The 7,760-nt window shown below is 37.4% G+C and overlaps 1 protein-coding gene across 1 annotated transcript in view; it reads left to right on the top strand.

Annotated features, from left to right (window-relative positions):
* The first annotated feature begins 508 nt into the window (after positions 1-508).
* The window catches only part of rbfox3b (RNA binding fox-1 homolog 3b), a 219,293-nt gene continuing 212,041 nt past the window's right edge, over positions 509-7,760 (top strand). Inside the window, exon 1 of the mRNA XM_026240300.1 lies at positions 509-652. The gene's annotated coding sequence lies outside the window, so the exon portion shown is untranslated. The remainder of the gene's footprint in view (positions 653-7,760) is intronic.

The raw sequence follows: 7,760 nt of genomic DNA, 5'->3' as shown, positions 1-7,760 counted from the left end.
ATTTCTGTTTAAAAAAAAAATGCTGATCTTTTGAACATTCCATTCATCAAATCATTCTGAAAAATGACCTCATGTGACACTGAAGACTGGAGGAATGATGCTGAAAATACAGCTTTACATCACAGAAATAAATTACACTTTACGATATATTCAAATAGAAAACAGTTATTTAAAATAGTAATATTATTTCACAATAAAACTGATTTTACTGTATTTTTAATTAAATAAATGCAGCCTTTGTGAGCTGAAGAGTCTTCTGTTAAAAATCTTAGCGATCCCAAACTTTTATGTGGGTATATTGAATATATATCTTTTCTTCAGGTGATTTCAGAGCCAGAACTATTTGTTTCAGAATATGTTTCTGCATCAGCTCAAACATTACACTAACGTTCACTGATCTGTCTGACGTGAGATCATCTATCTCTCCATCTACACACACACTCCCTCTCATGGAGCAACAGACCAATCACTCTCTCTCTCTCTCTCTTCCTTTCTCTCGTTCTCCCACACACGCTCTCTCATTCCCGTGCTGTCCTTGTTTCCAGACTGCCGTGTGTTTCCTGCAGCTCTTCATCAGAGGAAGAGGAGGAGGGAGATACCCTGCGGACGACTTCACTGAGGAGATTACACCCCTCACACACACACACACACTGTGAGTACAGCAACCTCTTCATCACACACACACACATGCTGACCGCTGGCTGAATCTGAACGCTGCTAGATTTCTGTTTGAGTGTTTGTGGAGCTCATTCCCGGAGGAAAACAATATTTCTCAAAGGTTTCCCCCTTCAAAGATCAGGAGCTTCAGTTTGAAGGAATAAAAAGAGTCTAGAGCTGTCAAATGATTTTGATGTTGGAGTTCATCTCGAGATCTTTGACTTGATTGCAGACTTCAGTTTGAGATCTTTTCTGAAGCTTTAGAGGAGACACGTGTGAGATTTCTTTTATTTTGTCAAGAGAAACATCTTTCAACATTTAATGAATTTCTCTATATGTACGTCTCATTATTTTCTCAGATGTTTCTCATTAAACCTGTCAGCCCAGGTTGGTAAATCTGAGCACAGTTTGAGACATTGTGGAGATCTATTGGTTAACCTCTAGAGGAGATGTATGAGATTACTGGGGTCCTTTTCTTAAGAGAAACATTTGAGAAGCAGGAGATTCAGTAACAGTCTCCAGGTAATCTCATAGAAATATGATAGAAAGAAGGAAAACACTGTTTGAGATTGTTAAAACTTTAGTGGAGACACGTGAGATAACTGGGCTCTTTTTGTCAGGAGGAACGTCTGATAATCAGGAGTGCTTTGCTCAAGTCTTAATTTAATCGCATTGAAAGTAGAAACAATTGATACATTAAAGAAATCTCATTTGTTATTTTTCTGTGAAATGATAGTGTTTTTGATCTAATGATGAAAGATCAGTAATCAGAGTAAAACGTTTTAATACTGATTTATGAGGTATGTCCCAGTATCATGTCAGATGTTTCTCCTAAAATCTGTATGGAGACAGAAAATAGCCAGATGTGAGATCGTGAGAGAATTTAATGAGAGATGTTGGTGTTTGCAGACTTCAGTCTCTTGGCTAATCTGAGCACAGTTTCTTCAGATGTTTCTCTTAAAATTATCTAGGGAAAAGAAAATATGGATAGCAGCCAGATTATCTGATCTTGAAAGATTTTGATGAGAAACGTTTGAATTCACACTGATATCAGTGACTTTTGAAGACTGACTTTGATAAATCTGAGCACAGTTTGAGACATGGCTGAGATCTCTTTGAAAACTTTAGAGTAGATTGCTAGGGTCTTTTTGTAAGGAGAAACATCTGAGAAGGAGGTGACTTCAGCAAACGTCTCCATTTAATCTGATTGAGAAACAATTGAGAAATTAATTTCCAGTGTGTGTTTCTGGAACATATGTTGCAAAACCGTGATCATTGCTCAGTTATGTCTCAGCTCAAATATAAATTTTTTGACCTTGGTGTCTCTGTAAATATGAGCAAAGTTTGAGACATTATTGATCTGTTGCAAGACAGTGATCAGAGGAACATATTATTCCTCAGTTATGTCTCTGTATCAAACTCAGATGTTTCTCCTAAAATCTATTAGGAGAAAGAAGATTTTGAAGTCTGACTAGTATCTTAGCAAATCTGGGCTCAATTTGAGACATTGTAGATATCTCTTTCTTTTTATTTTGTGCTCTTTCCATTTTGAGAGATCAGTTATCAGAGTTATTCTTCATTTCTCAGTTCTCCTCAGATGTTTTTCCAAAAATCTACCGGGAGAGAGACACTATAAATATATTGCAGCCAGACGGAAGATTTTGATGAGAAATGCTTGAGTTCGTATTGAGTTTTCTACATCCAGTTGTTTCCCACTTCGTCCCTTTGCCATTCAGAAGAAACACTTGAGATCTAATCTGATTTGTCAGGATGTTTGAAGCGTAGTGGTTTCCCTCTTCGCTTTTATCTCTGTCTGATGAAAGCCGTGAGTTTGCGGAGTATCTGCTGACCTGTTCGCCGCCGGAGCTCGTGTTTCAGAAATGTGAAGCGTCTGTTCGCTGATCCTGAGAGATGCTCTCTCCATCAGTCTCTGTGTTTGTCTCTCAGACAGATCGCAGCATCTCGAGGATAGTTGTAGTGTATTAAAGCGCTCCGTGCTGCTTTACACACCATCTGATTCAAACTCACAGAAAAAACAGAGAGCAGAAACAAGACGATATGAGAGAAAACATTCAATCGTTCAATGGTTATGTGCTGTTTAAAACAGACAGTGATGAAACGCAAAGGTCTGACCTTTATTGGGTTTATTTTTAGACAGGAATCATCTGAATGTCTCGTTACGGTGAAGCTTAATGACTGTTTCCAGCGGCCCAGCCATTGACAGAAGACTTCATTTTGTGTTTGATATAAAGAGAAGCAGAGGAGGGGAGATAAAGCGAGACAAGAGAGGAGATGAGATCCATCAACTTCATGATTTCTCCGTCTCGCATGCAGGGGGTTGAGCTGCTTATGGAAATATCAGGTGAAATTAAATTAGTCCTCCAGAAGGTATATTAAAGTTCTCCATCACAGAGAGGGGTGAGATGGGATTGGTGCTGGAGTGAGTGTCTCCTTCACAGTTTTACACAGAGCTGTGCACACACACACACACACACACACACAATTGTGAATGTTATGCAGTGTTAATGGTTATTGGTCAAATTCATGTGGCCTTAGTGACATCGGGAAGAATGGGTTTCAGGGGAAATTTTTCACATTAAATCATTTATTTAATAAATAAAGTTTTTCATATGCACCAAAGACTTTCATTGGGAAAATGGTTTTAATTCAACGGTAGCATAAAACATTTTATTGCATGACTCTCTGGCATTCTTGATTGTGATTGGTCAGTCTGCTGTCTCTAGTTTAGTTTAGACTATAGAGTTAAAGAAAGTTTTGTCAACACATCTGCTATAGCTGTTAGAATCCCAGTGTGTTTCCTCTCTGGCATATTAATAACTGTGACTGGATCGAGGTATCTGTCAACTCCCATTTTGACGCAGAATAATTGTTGAGTTATTAAATTCATAAATGTCTATAGGAACCTGAGATTTCTCAAGAGATAAAAGCAGCAGAGAGAGAGTTTCACCTGTCAGTGAATGCACTCATCACCGACGCTGCAGGAAATGAGATCAGTGGCTCTTCCTGACAGCAGCATTATAAAAACACAGACACGCCATCATTACATTCCCCTCCCACACGCGCCGGTGTTACTGACTGCAGAAACACTGCCTTCATTACCAGCCCCATCACCCTGTGTTTACATGATCACAGCTGGACAACCTCAACTACACCTTACTGGGTCTAATGATGAAAATATACAACTTTTTTCTTTAATGAATCAAATTTAATTAGTTTCTAATTAGTTAAAAAATATATATTTATTTGTATTAAACCATTCAGTATTATATATATATATATATATATATATATATATATATACACATAGACACACACACACACACACACACACACAGGTGCAGCTCAATGAATTAGACTGCTGTGGAAAAGTTAATTTATTTCAGTTATTCAACTCAAATTGTGAAACTTGTGTATCAAATAAATTCAGTGCACACAGACTGAAGTAGTTTAAGTCTTTGGTTATTTTAATTGTGATGATTTTGGCTCACATTTAACAAAAAATCGCAACAAATTAGAATATGGTTACACGCCAATCAGCTAATAAACTCAAAACACCTGCAAAGGTTTTCTGAGCCTTTAAAATGGTCTCTCAGTTTGGTTCACTAGGCTACACAATCATGGGGAAGACTGCTGATCTGACAAAAAAGTTGTCCAGAAGACAATCATTGACATCCTTCACAAGGAGGGTAAGCCACAAACATTCATTGCCAAAGAAGCTGGGAGTTCACAGAGTGCTGTATCCAAGCATGTTAACAGAAAGTTGAGTGGAAGGAAAAAGATGCACAAACAACCGAGAGATCCGCAGCCTTATGAGGATTGTCAAGCAAAGTCAATTCAAGAATTTGAGTGAACTTCACAAGGAATTGACTGGGGTCAAGGCATACAGACATGTCAAGGGATTTGGCTACAGTTGTCATATTCCTCTTGTTAATCCACTCCTGAACCACAGACAACATCTTATCTGGCGTCTTATCTGGGCTAAGGAGAAGAAGAACTGGACTATTGCCCAGTGGTCCAAAGTCCTCTTTTCAGATGAGAGCAAGTTTTTTTGGAAACCAAGGTCCTAGAGTCCGGAGGAAGGGTGGAGAAGCTCAAAGACCAAGTTGCTTGAAGTCCAATGATAAGTTTCCACAGTCTCTGATGATTGGTGCAATGTCATCTGCTGGTGTTGGTCTACTGTGTTTTTTGAAAACCAAAGTCACTGCACCCGTTTACCAATACATTTTGGATCGCTTCATCCTTCCTTCTGCTGACCAGCTTTTTGAAGATGCCCACACTGCCAAAAGCACCAAAAGTTGGTTAAATGACAATGGTGTTGACTGGCCAGCAAACTCACCAGACCTGAACCCCAGAGAGAATCTATGGGGTATGGTCAAGAGGAAAATGAGAGACAACAAACCAAACAATGCAGATGAGCTGAAGGCCACTGTCAAAGAAACCTGGGCTTCCAGACCACCTCAGCAGTGCCACAAACTGATCACCTCCATACCACACTGAACTGAGGCAGCAATTAAAGCAAAAGGAGCCTCTACCAAGTACTGAGCACATGTAAAGTGAATTAACATACTTTCCAGAAGGCCAACACTTCACTAAAAAGGTTTTTTTTTTGGTCTTATCAAATATTATAATTTGTTGAGCTGATGAATTGGTGCGTTTTGTTAAATGTGAGCCAAAATCAGTTGGTGCTTATTGAATTTATTTTTATATATGTATTAAAATTGTTATAATATTTATATTATATTAATTGCAAATTAATGGATGGTTAGTTGATGGTTGATGCTCATTGATTGATTGATTACATTTTAGTGTCCATTTATTGGTTTATGGCTGGTTTGTTGGCGAATTGATTGGATATTTTATTAATGTATTAATGCTTTTATTATTATTATTATTATTTGCTAATGAATCAAGGAATCAATACATTTGACTGACAGGCAGCTTATCTTAGTGCTGTTTCAGATCGTGATTATATTGAGCAAGCGCTGATGAAAACATTGTGTCAGTATGATTTCACGAATGTGAGGCCTCTCTGATCTCTGCAGAGCTTTGGGGAAATATGATTCAGCGCTAATAGAAATAAGGCAGGTATCAGCAGAGCTGCTGGAGAAGTGGCTCTCATCAGTGTTAATTTTGACAGCAAATTCGGATTTAGTCTTAGTCTTAGTCTTTTGAATAACACACCATTTAGTTTTAGTCACATTTTAGTCATCTGAAATGTTTTAGTCTTAGTCTAGTTTTAGTCGACTAAATATCATAAGAGTTTTAGTCTTAGTCTAGTCTTAAGTCTTTTAGTCTTAGTCTAGTTTTTTTTTTTTAGTAGAACAAAGTCAACTTAGTTGACTTGACTAAATGTTTCCATCAGTCTGTTATGGAATGGTATTTATAAAATAAACATAAGGCCTGCTCTCAATGAAAAATATACATGCTCTCTGAAAAAGATATGCATTCGTCCTGAATGATATGCAATGCAAATGACATTCTTTCAAGATGAAGTACAGTATTATTGAAATAGACAACCACCTATATTATATTTGTATTGTATGTTCATTATATTTCTTTATTTGTGATATTTACACAAAGTTTACATTTTTTAAGTTTGTTTTTGTTCATTTAAAATAGCACTGCATAGTCTTCACTGTAAAATAAAATACACAATCAAACCAAAATGTATTCAGACACCTTCAACGTTTCTTACAATATCACAGTTTATCTGCTGTAGTTTAGAAATTGGTAATAAAATATGACAATAACTCAGGGTTAAACTGTGTCAGAACAACAAATTCATCTTGATAATGTCTGATGCAATGCTTAATTTGGTTCAGTCTGTGGTGTGAAAAGGTTGCATTAGCAATTAAAGAAAGAAACACTTAAGCAAAACATGCTCAGGTCCCTAATCATTTTTTTTTTTTTTTAGTCACTAGTAAAACAATATAATCTATTCTATCTGATTTTTGGATTGACTTTGGATAAATTCTTGTTAAAACTACAAAGTAATTTAATCAAGAGCAGTGAGTGATTTACTTTCATTTTCATACATTAAAGACACTGACAGCAGAGCTAGTAAATTAGGCGCGGTCACTTTAAGAGACAAATGCATCCGTTATAAAGATACACATCCGATTTCTTTCCAACTCTTTACTTTCACTGAAGACACTACTACAGACCTTTTCGAACACACTTTCCAAGACGGGTATTTCGACATATTTAGTATGTATTTGTTGTCGGTACAAAAGCAAGAAGACTTTGAGACGCGGCTCTGCTTGCTCCCTGAACACCGCGCTGCTGAATTGAGCTCTTTCACTTTTCGCTCTTTTTCTTATGTTTATTTAAAATGCGATTTGTATTTGTTCGTTCAGGTGCAGGAGGACGCAAACGTCCTGAAAGAGAGCTCGGTTCAGTGTTACGCGAGTAACCAGCTGCTCTGCTCAGTTCAACTTTCCCGCAGCGCGGGGCTGAAGCCAACTTGATGTGTTGAATGCTTGGAGCACGTTATAAAACGTATTCTTACACATTTCTGTTTTAATAAATGCTTATATTAAAACATAGCATTACACATAAGTAGGTACAAAAATAATCAGTGATACATTTACGACCCCATAAAAATTTGGGTCGCAATGGCATTTCAAAAGGTCGCAGTGTAGTTCCCTGTGTAAACAACTTAACTGTTATGAAAACGTCCTCGAAACTGTGCGAATTTCTGCAAACTCATCTTTGTTCTCTTTTCTGTGTAACTGCTGCTGCGTTTGTTTAGCTGTGGCGCTTGCATTTGCCGCGGCTTTTTAAAATGGCTCGGCTGCTTCTGCATAGATCAACCTACCCTCAAAGATTCGCTCTGATTGGATCTCTTCTCCATTCGTCCCGCCCATATATTTTCGTCTCATTTTTATTCGTTGACTAAAGTGTCAGTTATATTTCGTCACGTTTTTCGTCATCATATCTGACTTTTTATTTAGTTTTTATTTAGTTTTCGTCCGTGAAAAAGGTTAGTTGACGAATATTTTTCGTCATAGTCTTCGTCAACGAAATTAACACTGGCTCTCATCCGTCCATTGTTTGCTAATTAGTCGTTTGGCAGCATCTCT

This window comes from Carassius auratus, linkage group LG28B, assembly GCF_003368295.1.
Source record: "Carassius auratus strain Wakin linkage group LG28B, ASM336829v1, whole genome shotgun sequence".
NCBI lineage: Eukaryota > Metazoa > Chordata > Actinopteri > Cypriniformes > Cyprinidae > Carassius > Carassius auratus.
Note: the sequence above shows the minus strand (reverse complement) of the source record. Positions and strands in the feature narration are given on the sequence as shown.